Below are 17,496 nucleotides of genomic sequence, written 5' to 3' on the forward strand. Positions count from 1 at the left end.
CTAGGTCCAATCCTAACCCTAACCGTCTCTCTAACCCTAACCCTCAACCTAACCCTAACCCTTGGTCCAATCCTAACCCTAACCATCTCTCTAACCCTAGCCCTCAACATAACCCTAATCCTAGGTCCAATCCTAACCCTAACCGTCTCTCTAACCCTAGCCCTCAACCTAACCCTAACCCTAGGTCCAATCCTAACCCTAACCGTCTCTCTAACCCTAGCGCTCAACATAACACTAACCCTGGGTCCAATCCTAACCCTAACCGTCTCTCTAACCCTAGCCCTCAACATAAACCTAACCCTAGATCCAATCCTAACCCTGACCGTCTCTCTAACCTTAGCCCATAACATAACATTAACCCTAGGTCCAACCTAACCTTGACCGTCTCTCTAACCCTAGCCCTCAACATAACCCTAACCCTAGGTCCAATCCTAACCCTAACCGACTCTCTAACCCCAGCCCTCAACATAACCCTAACCCTAGGTCCATTCCTAACCCTAACCGTCTCTCTAACCCTCGTCCTCAACCTAACCCTAACCCTAGGTCCAATCCTAACCCTCACCGTCTCTCTAACCCTAGCCCTCAACAAACCCTAACCATAGGTCCAATCCTAACTCTAACCGTCTCTCTAACCCTAACCCTCAACATAACCCTAACCCTAGGTCCAATCCTAACCCTAACGGTCACTCTAAACTTAGCCCTCAACAAAACCCTAACCCTAGGTCCAATCCTAACCCTGACCGTCTCTCTAAACCTAGCCCTCAACATAATCCTAACCCTAGGTCCAATCCTAACCCTAACAGTCTCTCTAACCCTAACCCTCAACATAACCCTAACCCTAGGTCCAATCCTAACCCTAACCATCTCTCTAACCCTAGCCCTCAACATAACCCTAAACCTAGGTCCAATCCTAACCCTAACCGTCTCTCTACCCTAGCGCTCAACATAACCCTAACCCTAGGTCCAATCCTAACCCTAACCGTCTCTCTAACCCTAAGCCTCTTCCAAACCCTAACCCCTGGTCCAATCCTAACCCTAACAGTCTCTCTAACCCTAGCCCTCAACATAACCCTAACCCTAGGTCCAATCCTAACCCTAACCGTCTCTGTTAAACTAACCCTCAACATAACCGTAACGCTAGGTCCAATCTAACCCTAACCGTCTCTCTAACCCTAGCCCTCAACCTAACCCTAACACTAGGTCCAATCCTAACCCTAACAGTCTCTCTAACCCTAACCTTCAACCTAACCCTAACCCTAGGTCCAATCCTAACCCTAACCGTCTCTCTAACCCTAGTCCTCAACTTAACCCTAATCCTAGGTCCAATCCTAACCCTAACAGTCTCTCTAACCCTAGCCCTCAACCTAACCCTAACCCTAACCCTAGGTCCAATCCTAACCCTAAACGTCTCTCTAACCCTAGCGCTCAACATAACCCTAACCCTGGGTCCAATCCTAACCCTAAACGACTCTCTAACCCTAGCCCTCAACATAACCCTAAGCCTAGGTCCAATCCAACCTTAACCGCCTCTCTAACCTTGGCCTCAACATAATCCTAACCCTAGGTCGAATCCTAACCCTAACAGTCTCTCTAACCCTAACCCTCAACATAACCCTAACCTTAGTCCAATCCTAACCCTAACCATCTCTCTAACCCTAGCCCTCAACATAACCCTATCCCTAGGTCCAATCCTAAACCTAACCGTCTCTCTAAACTTACCCTCAACAAAACACTAACCCTAGGTCCAATCCTAACCCTGACCGTCTCTCTAACCCTAGCCTTCAACATAACCCAAACCTAGGTCCAATCCTAACCCTGACCGTCTCTCTAACCCTAGTCCTCATCATAACCCTAACCCTAGGTCCAATCCTAACCCTGACTGTCTCTCTAACCCTAGCCCTCATCATAACCCTAACCCTAGGTCCAATCCTAACCCTGACCGTCTCTCTAACTCCAGCCCTCAACATACCCCTAACCCTAGGTCCAATCCAACCTTAACCGCCTCTCTAACCCTAGCCCTCAACATAATCCTAACCCTAGGTCCAATCCTGACCCTAAACGTCTCTCTTTCCCTAGCCCTCAACATAACCCTAACCCTAGGTCCAATACTAACCCTAACCGTCTCCCTAACCCTAGCCCTCAACATAACCCTAACCCTAGGTCCAATCCTAACCCTAACCGTCCCTCTAACCCTAGCCCTCAACATAACCCTAACCCTAGGTCCAATCCTAACCCTAACCGTCTCTCTTACCCTAGCCCTCAACATAACCCTAACCCTAGATCCAATCCTAACCCTAACGGTCTCTCTAACCCTAGCCCTCAACATAACCCTCACCCTAGGTCCAATCCTAACCCTACCGTCTCTCTAACCCTAGCCCTCAACCTAAGCCTCACCCTAGGTCCAATCCTAACCCTAACCGTCTCTCTAACCATAGCCCTCAACATAACCCTAACCCTAGGTCCAATCCTAACCCTAACCGTCTCTCTAACCTTAGCCCTCAACATAACCCTAACCCAAGTTCCAATCCTAACCCTAACCGTCTCTCTAACCCTAGCCCTCAACATAATCCAAACCCTACGTCCAATCCTAACCCTAACCGTCTCTCTAACCCTAGCCCTCAACATACCCTTAACCCTAGGTCCAATCCTAACCCTGACCGTCTCTCTAACCCTAGCCCTCAACATAACACTAACCCTAGGTCCAACATAACTTTGACCGTCTCTCTAACCCTAGCCCTCAACTCCACCCTAACGCTAGGTCCAATCCTAACCCTGACCGTCTCTCTAACCCTAGCTCTCAACATAACCCTAACCCTCTGTCCAACCCTAACCCTAATCGTCTATCTAACCCTAGCCTTCAACATAACCCTAACCCTAGGACCATCCTAAGCCTAATCATCCACCTAAACTTAGCCCTCAACATACCCTAACCCTAGGTCCAATCCTAACCCTAATAGTCTCTCTACCCTAGCCCTCAACACAACCCTAAACCTAGGTCCAATCCTATCCCTAAACGTCTACCTAACCCTCGCCCTAAACATAACCGTAACCTTAGATCCAATCCTAAGCCTAATCATCTATCTAACCCTAGCCCTCAACATAACCCTAACCCTAGCTCCAATCCTAACCCTAATCGTCTACCTAACCCTAGCCCTCAACATAACCCTAACCCTAGCATAAATCCTAACCGTAATGGTCTCTCTAACCCTAGCACTCAACGTAACCCTAACCCTCCGTACAATCCTGACCCGAACCGTCTGTCTAACCCTAGCCCTCAACATAGCCCTAACCCTAGGTCCAATCCTAACCCTAATCGTGTACCTAACCGTAGCCGTCAACATAACCCTAACCATAGGTCCAGTCCTAACCCTAATCATGTATCTAACCCTAGCCCTAAACATAACGGTAACCCTAGGTCAAATCCTAACCCTAATCGTCTATCTAAGCCTAGCCCTCAACATAACCCTAACCCTAGCTCCAATCCTATCCCTAATCGTCATCCGAACCCTAGCCCTCAACATAACCCTAACCCTAGCTCCAATCCTGCCCTAATCGTCTCTCTAACCCTAACCCTCAACATAACCCTATCCCTAGGTCCACTCCTAACCGTAATCGTCTCTCTTACCCTAGCCCTCAACATTACCCTAACCTTAGGTACAATCCTAACAATAATAGTCTATCTAACCCTAGCCCTAAACATAACCCTAACCCTAGGTCCAATCCTATCCCTAACCGTCTACATAACCCTAGGCCTCAACATAACCCTAACCCTAGCACCAATCCTATCCCTAATCGACAACCGAAACCTAGCCCTCAACATAACCCTAACCCTATGTCCAATCCTAACCCTAATCGACTCTCTAACCGTAGCCCTCAACATAACCCTAATCCTAGCTCCAATCCTAACCCTAATAGTCTCTCTAACCCTAGCCCTCAACACAACCCTAACCCTAGGTCCAATCCTAACCCTAATCGTCCCTCTAACCTTAGTCATCAACATAACCCTAACCCTAGCTCCAATCCTATCCCTAATCGACAACCGAAACCTAGCCCTCAACAAAACCCTAACCCTAGGTCCAATCCTAACCCTATTCGTCTCTCTAAACCTAGCCCTCAACATAACCCTAACCCTTGGTCCATTCCTAACCCGAACCGTCTCTCTAACCCTAGCCCGCAACATAACCTTAACGGTAGCTCAAATCCTAACCGTAGTCCTCTACCGAACCTTAGCCCTCAACACAACCCAAACCCTAGTTCCAATCCTAACCCTATTCGTCTCTAAACCTAGCCCTCAACATAACCCTAACACTGGGTCCAATCCTAACCAGAAACTTCTCTCTAACCCTAGCCCTCAACATAACCCTAACCCTAGTTCCAATCGTAACCCTAATCCTCTACCTAACCCTAGGCATTAACATAACCCTAACCCTAGCTCCAATCCTAACCCTAATCGTCTCTCTAACCCTAGCCGTCAACATAACCCTGACCCTAGGTCCAATCCTAACCCTAATCATCTATCTAACCCTAGCCCCCACCATAACCTTAACCCTAGGACCAATCCTAACCCTAATCGTCTATCTCACCCTAGCCCTCAACATAACCCTAACCCTAGCTCCAATCCTAACCATAATAGTCTCTCTACCCTAGCCCTCAAGACAACCCTAACCCTAGGTACAATCCTAACCCTAATCGTCTACCTAACCCTAGCCCTAAACATAACCCTAACCTTAGGTCCAATCCTAACCCTAATCGTCTATCTAACCCTAGCCCTCAACATAACCCTAACCCTAGCTCCAGTCCTAACCCTAATCGTCTACCTAACCCTAGCCCTCAACATAACCCTAACCCTAGTTTAATCCTAATCGTAATCGTCAATCTACCCCTAGGCCTCAACATAACCCTAACCCTAGGTCCAATCCTAACCCGCACCGTCTCTCTAACCCTAGCCCTCAACCTAACCATAACCCTAGGGCCATTCCTAACCCGCACCGTCTCTCTAACGCTAGCCCTCAACATATCCCTAACCCGAGGTCAAATCCTAACCCGAACGGTCTCTCTAACCCTAGCCCTCAACATAACCCTAACCCTAGGTCTAATTCTAACCCGAACCGTCTCTCTAACCCTAGCCCACAACATAACCCTAACCCTAGGTCCAATCCTAACCCTAATCGTGTATATAACCCTAGCCCTAAACATAACCCTAACCCTATGTCCAATTCTAACCATAATCGTCTATCTAACCCTAGCCCTCAACATAACCCTAAACCTAGCTCCAATCCTAACACCAACCGTCTCTCTAACCCTAGTCCTCAACATAACCCAAACCCTAGCTCCAATCCCAACCCTAACCGTCTCTCTAACCCTAGCCCTCAACATAACCCTAACCCTAGGTCCAATCCTAACCCGAACTGTTTCTCTAACCCTAGCCCTCAATCTAACACTAACCCTAGGTCCAATCCTAACCCTAATCGTCTCTCTAACCCTAGCCCTCAACATAACCCTAGCCCTAGGTGCAAACCTAACCCGAACCTTCTCTCTAACCCTAGCCCTCAACATAAACATAACCCTCAACATAAACTTAACCCTAGGGCCAATCCTAACCCTAATCGTCTACCTAACCCTAGCCCTCAACACAACCCTAACCCTATGGTCCAGTCCTAACCCTAAAAGTGTATCTAACCCTAGCCCTAAAAATAACCCTAACCTTAGGTCCAATCCTAACCCTAATCGTGTATCTAACCCTAGCCCTAAACATAACCTTAACCCGAGGTCCAATTCTAACCATAATCGTCTATCTAACCCTAGCCCTCAACATAACCCTAACACTAGCTCCAGTCCTATCCCTAATGGTCTTCCGAACCCTAGCCCTCAAAATAATCCTAACCCGAGCTCCAATCCTAACCCTAACCGTCTCGCTAACACTAGCCCTCAACATAACCCTAACCCTAGTTCCAATCCAACCTTAACCGCCTCTCTAACCCTAGCCCTCAACATAATCCTAACCCTAGGTCCAATCCTAACCCTAACCGTCTCTCTAACCCTAACCCTCAACATAACACTAACGCTAGGTCCAATCCTAACCCTAACCGTGTCTCTAACCCTAGCCCTCAACATAACCCTAACCCTAGGTCCTATCCTAACCCTAACCGTCTCTCTAACCCTACCCCTCAACATAACCCTAACCCTAGGTCCAATCCTAACCCGAACCGTCTCTCTAACCATAGCCCTCAACCTAACCCTAACCCTAGGTCCAATCCTAACCCTAACCGTCTCTCTAACCATAGCCCTCAACATAACCCTAACCCTAGGTCCAATCCTAACCCTAACCGTCTCTCTAACCATAGCCCTCAACCTAACCCTAACCCTAAATCCAATCCTAACCCTAACCGTCTCTCTAACCCTAGCCCTCAACATAACCCTAACCCTAGGTCCAATCCTAACCCTGACCGTCTCTCTAACCCTAGCCCTCAACATAACACTAACCCTAGGTCCAACCTAACCTTGTCCGTCTCTAACCCTAGCCCTCAACATAACTCTAACCCTAGGTCCAATCCAACCTTAACCGCCTCTCAAACCCTAGCCCTCAACATAATCCTAACCCTAGGTCCAATCTTAACCCTAACCGTCTCTCTATCCCTAACCCTCAACATAACCCTAACCCTAGGTCCAATCCGAACCCTAACCATCTCTCTAACCCTTGCCCTCAACATAACCCTAACCCTAGGTCCAATCCTAACCCTAACCGTCTCTCTAACCCAAGCGCTCAACATAACCCTAACCTTAGGTCCAATCATAACCCTAACCGTCTCTCTAACCCTAACCCTCTTCCAACCCTAACCCTCTGTCCAATCCTAACCCTAACCGTCTCTCTAACCCTAGCCCTCAACATAACCCTAACCCTAGGTCCAATCCTAACCCTAACAGTCTCTCCTACCCTAGCCCTCAATATAACCCTAACCCTAGGTCCAATCCTAACCCTGACCGACTCTCTAACCCTAGCCCTCAACATAACCCTAACCCTAGTTCCAATCCTAACCCTAACCGTCTCTCTAACCCTAGCCCTCAACATAACCCTAACCCTAGGTCCAATCCTAACCCGAACCGTCTCTCTAACCCTAGCCCTCAACATAACACTAACGCTAGGTCCAATCCTAACCCTAACCGTGTCTCTAACCCTAGCCCTCAACATAACCCTAACCCTAGGTCCTATCCTAACCCTAACCGTCTCTCTATCCCTACCCCTCAACATAACCCTAACCCTAGGTAAAATCCTAACCCTGACCGTCTCTCTAACCCTAACCCTCAACATAACCCTAACCCTAGGTCCAATTCTAACCCTAACCGTCTCTCTAACCCTAGCCCTCAACATAACAGTAACCCTAGCTCCAATCCTAACCCTGACCGTCTCTCTACCCCTAGCCCTCAACATAACCCTAACCCTAGGTCCAAGCCTAACCCTAACCGTCTCTCTAACCCTAGCCCTCAACATAACCCTAACCCTAGGTCCAATCCTAACCCTAACCGTCTCTCTTACCCTAGCCCTCAACATAACCCTAACCCTAGCTCCAATCCTAACTCTGACCGTCTCTCTAACCCTAGCCCTCAACATAACCCTAAACCTAGGTACAATCCTAACCATAACCGTCTCGCTAACACTAGCCCTCAACATAACCCTAAACCTAGGTCCAATCCTAAATCTAACCGTCTCTCTAACCCTAGCCCTCAACCTAACCCTAACCCTAGGTCCAAGGCAAAACCTAACCGTCTCTCTAACCCTAGCCCTCAACATAACCCTAACCCTAGGTCCAATCCTAACCCTAACCGTCTCTCTAACCCTAGCGCTCAACATACCCTAACCCTAGGTCCAATCCTAACCCTAACCTTCTCTTTAACCCTAACCCTCTTCCAAACCCTAACCCTAGGTCCCATCCTAACCCTAACATCCTCTCTTAACCTAGCCCTCAACATAACCCTAACCCTAGGTCCAATCCTAACCCTAACCGTCTCTCTAACCCTAGCCCTCAACCTAACCCTAACCCTAGGTCCAATCCTATCCCTAACCGTCTCTCTAACCCTATCCCTCAACATAACCCTAATCCAAGGTCCAATCCGAACCCTAACGGTCTCTCTAACCCTAGCCCTCAACCTAACCCTAACCCTAGGTCCAATCCTAACCCTAACCGTCTCTCTAACCCTAGCGCTCAACATAACCCTAACCCTGGGTCCAATCCTAACCCTAACCGTCTCTCTAACCCCAGCCCTCAACATAACCCTAACCCTAGGTCCAATCCTAACCCTAACCGTCTCTCTAACCCTAGCCCTCAACATAACACTAACCCTAGGTCCAACCTAACTTTGACCATCTCTCTAACCCTAGCCCTCAACATAACCCTAACCCTAGCTCCAATCCTAAACCTAACCGACTCTCTATCCTTGGCCCTCAACATAACCCTAACCCTAGGTCCAATCCTAACCCTAACCGTCTCTCTAACCCTAGCCCTCAACATACCCCTAACCCTAGGTCCAATCCAACCTTAACCGCCTCTCTAACCCTAGCCCTCAACATAATCCTAACCCTAGGTCCAATCCTAACCCGAACCGTCTCTCTAACCCTAGCCCTCAACATAACACTAACGCTAGGTCCAATGCTAACCCTAACCGTGTCTCTAACCCTAGCCCTCAACATAACCCTAACCCTAGGTCCTATCCTAACCCTAACCGTCTCTCTAACCCTACCCCTCAACATAACACTAACCCTAGGTCCAATCCTAACCCTGACCGTCTCTCTAACCCTAACCCTCAACATAACCCTAACCCTAGGTCCAATTCTAACCCTAACAGTCGCTCTAACCCTTGCCCTCAACATAACACTAACCCTAGCTCCAATCCTAACCCTGACCGTCTCTCTACCCCTAGCCCTCAACATAACCCTAACCCTAGGTCCAATCCTAACCCTAACCGTCTCTCTAACCCTAGCCCTCAACATAACCCTAACCCTAGGTCCAATCCTAACCCTAACCGTCTCTCTGACCCTAGCCCTCAACATAACCCTAACCCTAGCTCCAATCCTAACTCTGACCGTCTCTCTAAACCTAGCCCTCAACATAACCCTAAACCTAGGTACAATCCTAACCCTAACCGTCTCGCTAACACTAGCCCCCAACATAACCCTAACCCTAGGTCCAATCCTAAATCTAACCGTCTCTCTAACCCTAGCCCTCAACCTAACCCTAACCCTAGGTCCAAGGCTAAACCTAACCGTCTCTCTAACCCTAGCCCTCAACATAACCCTAACCCTAGGTCCAATCCTAACCCTAACCGTCTCTCTAACCCTAGCGCTCAACATACCCTAACCCTAGGTCCAATCCTAACCCTAACCTTCTCTTTAACCCTAACCCTCTTCCAAACCCTAACCCTAGGTCCCATCCTAACCCTAACCGCCTCTCTTAACCTAGGCCTCAACATAACCCTAACCCTAGGTCCAATCCTAACCCTAACCGTCTCTCTAACCCTAGCCCTCAACCTAACCCTAACACTAGGTCCAATCCTAACCCTAACCGTCTCTCTAACCCTAACCATCAACCTAACCCTAACCCTAGGTCCAATCCTATTCCTAACCGTCTCTCTAACCCTAGCCCTCAACATAACCCTAATCCTAGGTCCAATCCTAACCCTAACGGTCTCTCTAACCCTAGCCCTCAACCTAACCCTAACCCTAGGTCCAATCCTAACCCTAACCGTCTCTCTAACCCTAGCGCTCAACATAACCCTAAACCTGGGTCCAATCCTAACCCTAACCGTCTCTCTAACCCTAGCCCTCAACATAAAACTAACCCTAGGTCCAATCCTAACCCTAACCGTCTCTCTAACCCCAGCCCTCAACATAACCCTAACCCTAGGTCCAATCCTAACCCTAACCGTCTCTCTAACCCTAGCCCTCAACATCACACTAACCCTAGGTCCAACCTAACTTTGACCGTCTCTCTAACCCTAGCCCTCAACATAACGCTAACCCTAGCTCCAATCCTAAACCTAACCTACTCTCTATCCCTAGCCCTCAACATAACCCTAACCCTAGGTCCAATCCTAACCCTAACCGTCTCTCTAACCCTAGCCCTCAACATACCCCTAACCCTAGGTCCAATCCAACCTTAACCGCATCTCTAACCCTAGCCCTCAACATAATCCTAACCCTAGGTCCAATCCTAACCCTAACCGTCTCTCTAACCCTAGCCCTCAACATAACCCTAACCCTAGGTCCAATCATAAAACTAATCGTCTATCTACCCCTAGCCCCCAATATAACCCTAACCCTAGGTCCAATCCTAACCCGAACCGTCTCTCTAACCCTAGCCCTCAACATAACCCTAACGCTAGGTCCAATCCAAGCCAGAACGTTCTCTCTAACACTAGTTCTAAAGATAACCATAACCCTAGGTCCATTCATAACCCTAATGTCTCCCTAGTCCTAGCCCTAAACATAACCCTTACCCTAGCTCCAATCCTAACCCTAATCGTCTACCTAACCCTAGCCCTCAACATAATCCTAACCCTATCTCCAATTATAACCCTAATCGCCTCTGTAACCCTAGCCCTCAACATTACCCTAACCGTAGCTCCAAGCCTAACCCTAATCGTCTCTCTAATCCTAGCCCTCAATATAACCTTAACCCTAGGTCCAATCCAAACCCAATCCGTCTCTCTAACCCTCGCTCTAAACATAACCCTAATCCTCGGTACAATCCTAACCCGAACCGTCTCTGTAATCCTAGCCCTAAACATGACACTAACCATAGGTCCAATCCTAACCCTAATCGTCTATCTAAACCTAGCCATCAACAAAACCGTAACCCTACGTCCAATCCTAACCCGAATCGTCTCTCTAACCCTAGCCCTCAACATAACCCTAACCCTACGTCCAATACTAACCCTAATGGTCTACCTAATCCTAGCCCTCAACATAACCCTAACCCGGTGGTCAAGTCCTAACCCTAATAGTGTATCTAACCCTATCCCTAAACATAACCCTAACCCTAGGACCAATCCTAACACTAACCGTCACCCTAACCCTAGCCCTCAACATAACCCTAACCCTAGGTCCAATCCTCACGTTAACCGTCTCGCTAAACCTCGCCATCAACATACCCTAACCCTAGGTCCAATCATAACCCTAACCGTCTCCCTAACCCTAGCCCTCAACATAACCCTAACCCTAGGTACAATCCTCACCCTAATGGTATCGCTAACCCTATCCCTCAACATAACCCTAACCCTAGGTCCAATCCTAACCCTAACCGTCTCTCTAACCCTAGCCCTCAACATAAACCTAACCCTAGGTCCAATCATAACCCTAATCGTCTCTCTAACCCTAGCCCTCAACATAACCCACACCCTAGCTCCAATCCTAACCCTAATCATCTACCTAACCCTACCCCTCAACATAACCCTAACCCTAGCTCGAATCCTAACCTAATCGTCTCTCTAACCCTATCCCTCAACATAACCCTAACCCTAGGTCAATCCTAACCCGAATACTCTCTCTAAACCTAGCCCTCAACATAACCCTAACACTAGGTCCAATACGAACCCTAATGGTCTACCTAATCCTAGCCCTCAACATAACCGTAACCCTGGTCCAATCCTAACCCTAACCGTCTCTCTAACCCTAGCCCTCAACATAACCCTAACCCTAGGTCCAATCCTAACCCTAATCGACTCTCTAACCGTAGCCCTCAACATAACCTTAACCCTAGGTCCAATCCTTACCCTAATCGTCTATCTAACCCTAGCCTTCAACATTCCCCTAAACCTAGCTCCAATCCTAACCCTAATCGTCCAAGTAACCCTAGCCCTCAACATAACGCTAACCCTAGCTCCAATCCTAACCCTAATCGTCTACCTAAACCTAGCCCTCAACATAACCCTAACCCTAGCTTAAATCCTAACCGTAATCGTCTCTCTAACCCTAGCCCTCAACATTACCCTAACCCTAGGTCCAATCCTAACCCGAACCGTCTCTGTAACCCTCGCCCTCAACCTAACCATAACCCTAGGTCCAATCCTAACCCTAATCGTCTATCTAACCCTAGCACTAAAGATAACCGTAACCCTAGGTCAAATCCTAACCCAAACCGTCTCTCTAACCCTAGCCCTCAACATAACCCTAACCCTAGGTACAATCCTACAGCTAATAGTCTCTCTAAACCAAGCCCTCAACATAACCCTAACCCTAGGTCCAATCCTAACCCTAATCGTCTACCTAACCCTAGCCCTCAACATAACCCTAATCCTAGCTCCAATCCTAACCCTAATCGTCTACCTAAACCTAGCCCTCAACATAAATCTAACCTTAGGTCCAATACTAACACTAATCGTCTATCTAACCCTAGCCCTCAATATAAACTTAATCCTATGTTCAATCCAAACCGGATCCGTCTCTCTAAACCTAGCCCTCAACATAACCCTAACCCTAGCTCCAATCCTAACCCTAATCGTCTACCTAACTCTGCCCCTCAACATAACCCTAACCCTAGCTCAAATCCTAACCCTAATAGTCTCTCTAACGCTAGCCCTCAACACAACCCTTACCCTAGGTCCAATCCTAACCCGAACCTTCTCTCTAAACCTAGCCCTCAACATAACCTTAACCCTAGGTCCTATCCTAACCCGAACCTTCTCTCTAACCCTAGCCCTCAACATAACCCTAACCCTAGGTCCAATTCTAACCCTAATCGACTCTCTAACCGTAGCCATCAACATAACCCTAACCCTAGGTCCAATCCTAAACCTAATCGTCTACCTAACCCTAGCCCTCAATATAACCCTAACCCTAGATAGAATCCTAAACCGATCCGTTTCTCTAAACCTAGCCCTCAACATAACCCTAACCCTAGATCCAATCCTAACCCGAATCGTCCCTCTAATCCTAGCCCTCAACATAACCCTAACCCTAGGTCCAATTCTAACCCTAATCGACTCTCTAACCGTAGCCATCAACATAACCCTAACCCTAGGTCCAATCCTAACTTTAATCGTCTATCTAACCCTAGCCCTAAACATAACCCTAACCCTAGGTCCAATCCTATCCCGAATCGTCTACCTAACCCTAGCCCTCAACATAACCCTAACCCCAGGTCCAATTCTAACCCGAACCGTCTCTCTAAACCTAGCCCTCAACATAACCGTAACCCTAGCTCCAATCCTAACCCTAATCGTCTATCTACCCTAGCCCTCAGCATAACTCTAACCCTAGTACCAATCTTAATTCTAATCGTCTATCTAACCGTAGCCCTCAACATAACCCTAACCCTAGCTCCAATCCTAACCCTAATCGTCCACCTAACCCTAGCCCTCAACATAACCCTAACCCTAGCTCAAATCCTAACCCTAAGGGTCACTCTAATCCTATCCCTCAACATAACCCTAACCCTAGGTCCAATCCCAACCCGAACCGTCTCTCTAAACCTAGCCCTCAACCTAACCCTAACCCTAGGTCCAATCCTAACACAAACCGTCTCTCTAACCCTAGCCCTCAACATAACCCTAACCCTAGGTCCCATCCTACTCCAACCGTCTCTCTAACCCTAACCCTCAACATAACCCTAACCCTAGGTACAATCCTAACACTAATCCTCTATCTAACCCTAGCTTTAAACACAACCCTAACCCTAGGTCCAATCCTAACCCGAACCTTCTCTCTAACCCTAGCCCTCAACATTACCCTAACCCTAGGTCCTATCCTAACCTGACCCATCTCTCTAACCCTAGCCCTCAACATAACCGTAACCCTAGCTCCAATCCTAACCCTAATAGTCTACCTAACCCTAGCCCTCAACATAACACTAACCCTAGCACCAATCCTAACCCTAATCGTCTACCTAAACCTAGCCCTCAACATAACCCTAAACTTAGCTCCAATCCTAACCCTAATCGTTCACCTAACCCTAGCCCTCAACATAACCCTAAACCTAGCTCAAATCCTAACCATAATCGTCTCTCTAATCCTAGCCCTCAACTTAACCCTAACCCTAGGTCCAATCCGAACCCGAACCGTCTCTCTGACCCTAGCCATCAACCTAACCCTATCCCTAGTTCCAATCCTAACCCGAAACGTCTCTCTAACCCTAGCCCTCAACATAACCCTACCCCTAGGTCCAATCCTAACCCGAACCGTCTCTCTAACCCTAGCCCTCAACATAACCCTAAACCTAGGTCCCATCCTAAACCGAACTGTCTCTCTAACTCTAGCACTCAACATAACCCCAACCCTAGGTCCAATACTAACCCGAATCGTCTCTCTAACCCTAACCCTCAACATAACCCTAACCATAGGTACAATCCTAACACTAATCGTCTATCTAACCCTAGCCCTAAACATAACACTAACCCTATTTCCAATCCTAACCCGAACCGTCTCTCTAACCCTAGCCCTCAACATAACCCTAACACAAGCTCCAATCCTAACCTGAACTGTCTGTCTAACCCTAGCCCTCAACATACTTAACCCTACATCCAATCCTAACCCTAATAGTCTACCTAACACTAACCCTCAACATAACACTAACCCTAGCTCCAATCCTAACCCTAATAATCTACCTACACCTAAACCTCAACATAACCCTAAACCTGGCTGCAATCATAACCCTAATCGTCTCTGTAACCCTAGCCATGAACATTACCCTAACCCAAGGTCCAATCCTAACCCTAATCGTCTATTTAACCCTAGCCCTAAACATAACCCTAACCTTAGGTCCAATCCTAACGCTAATCGTCTATCTAATCCTAGACCTCAACATAACATTAACCCTAGGTCCAATCCAAACCCTAAACGTCTACCTAACCCTAGCCCTCAACATAAACCTAACCCTAACTCCAATCGTAACCCTAATCGTCTACCTAACCCTAGCCCTCAACATAACCCTAACCCTAGGTCCAATATTAACCCTAATCGTCTACCTAACCCTAGCCCTCAACATAACCCTAACCGTAGGTCCATTCCTAACCCTAATCGTGTATCTAAACCTAGCAATCAACATAACCCTAACCCTAGCTCCAATCCTAACCTGAACCGTCTGTCTAACCCTAGCGCTCAACATAAACTTAAACCTACATCCAATACTAACCCTAATGGTCTACAAAACCCTAGCCCTCAAAATAACCCTAACCCTAGCTCAAATCCTAACCCTAATCGTCTACCTAACCCTAGACCTCAACATAACCATAACACTAAGTGCAATCCTAACCCTAAATGTCCACCTAACCCTAGCCCTCAATATAACCCTAACCCTAGGTCCAATCCTAAATCGATCCGTCTCTCTAAACCTAGCCCTTAATATAACCCTAACCCTAGATCCAATCCTAAACCGAACCCTCTCTCTAAACCTAGCCCTCAACATAACCCTAACCCTAGGTTCAATCCTAACCCGAATCGTCTCTCTAACCCTAGCCCTCAACATAACCCTAACCCTAGGTCCAATCCTACCCCAAACCGACTCTCTAACCCTAGCCCTCAACCTAACCCTAACCTTAGGTCTAATCCTAAACCGAACCGGCTCTCTAACCCTAGCCCTCAACATAAACCTAACCCTAGGTGCAATCCTAACCCTATACGTCTATCTAACCCTAGCCCTCAACATAACCATAACCCTAGGTCTAATCTTAACCCGAACCGTCTCTCTAACCATAGCACTCAACATAACCATAAACCTAGGTCCAATCCGAACGCGAATCGTCTCTCTAAGCCGAGACCTCAACATAACCATAACCCTAGGTCCAATACTAACCCTAATCGTCTTCCTAACCCTAGCCCTCAAATTAACCCTAACCCTAGCTCCAATCCTAACCCTAATCGTCTCTCTAACCCTAGCCCTCAACATAACCCTAACTCAGGTTGAATCCTAAACCTAATCTTCTCTCTAACCCTAGCCGTCAACATAACCCTAACCCTAGGTCCAATCCTAACCCTAATCATCTATCTCACCCTAGCCTTCAACATAACCCTATCCCTAGGTCCAATCCTAACCCTAATCATGTACCTAACCCTAGCCGTCAACATAACGATAACCCTAGAGCCAATCCTAACCTTAATCGTCTACCTAACCCTAGCCCTCAACATAACCCTAACCCTAGGTCCACTCCTAACCCTAAACGTCTACCTAACCCTAGCCCTCAACATAACCTAACCGTAGGTCCAATAATAACCGTAATCGTCTACCAAACCCTAGCCCTCAACATAACCCTAACCCTCGGTCCGTTCCTAACACTAATCGTTTATCTAACCCTAGCCCTAAACAAAACCCTAACCCTAGGTCCAGTAATAACCCTAATTTTTTCTCGAACCCTAGCCCTCAACACAACCCTAACCCTAAGTCCAAACCTGACCCGAACCGTCTCTCTAATCCTAGCCCTCAACATAACCCTAACCCTATGTCCAATCCTAACCCTAATCGTCTATCTAAACCTAGCCATCAGTATAACCCTAACCCTACGTCCAATCCTAAACCGATCCGTATCTCTAAACATTGCCCTCAACAAAACCCTAACCCTAGATCTAATCCTAATCCGAACCGTCGATCTAAACCTAGCCCTCAACATAACCCTAACCCTAGGTTCAATCCTAAACCGAATCGACTCTCTAACCCTAGCCCTTAACATAACCCTAACCCTAGATCCAATAGTAACCCTAATTGTCTCCATAAACCTGGCCCTCAACATAACCCTAACCCTAGGTCCAATCCTAACCCTAATCGACTCTCTAACCGTAACCCTCAACATAACCCTAACCCTCGGTCCAATCCTAACCCTAATCGTCTATCTAATCCTAGCCCTAAACATAACCCTAACCCTAGCTCCAATCCTAACCATAATCGTCTCTCTAACCCTAGCCCTCAACATAACCCAAACCCTAGGTCTAATCCTAACCCTAATCGTCTATCTAACACTAGCCCTCACCATAACCCTAACCCTAGGACCAATCCTAACCCTGTTCGTCTATCTAACCCTAGCCCTCAACATAACCCTAACCCTAGCTCCAATACTAACCCTAATTGTCCACCTAACCCTAGCCCTCAACATAACCCTAACCCTAGCTCCAAACCTACCTCTAATAGTCTCTCTAATCCTAACCCTCAACACAACCCTAATCCTAGGTCCAATCCTAACCCTAATCGTCTACCTAACCCTAGCCTTCAACATAACCCTAACCCTAGGTCCAATCCTAACCCTAATCGTCTCTCTAACCCGAGCCCTCAACATAACCCTAACCCTAGGTCCAATCCTAACCCGAACCGTCTCTCTAACCCTAGCCCTCAACCTAACCCTAACCCTAGGTCCAATCCTAACCCGAACCGTCTCTCTAACCCTAGCCCTCAACACAACCCTAACCCTAGGTCCAATCCTAACCCTAATCGTCTCTCTAACCCGAGCCCTCAACATAACCCTAACCCTAGGTCCAATCCTAACCCAAACCGACTCTGTAACCCTAGCCCTCAACCTAAC

The sequence above is a fragment of the Miniopterus schreibersii genome (assembly GCF_964146895.1).
Source record: "Miniopterus schreibersii genome assembly, chromosome: 6".
NCBI classification, from domain to species: domain Eukaryota; kingdom Metazoa; phylum Chordata; class Mammalia; order Chiroptera; family Miniopteridae; genus Miniopterus; species Miniopterus schreibersii.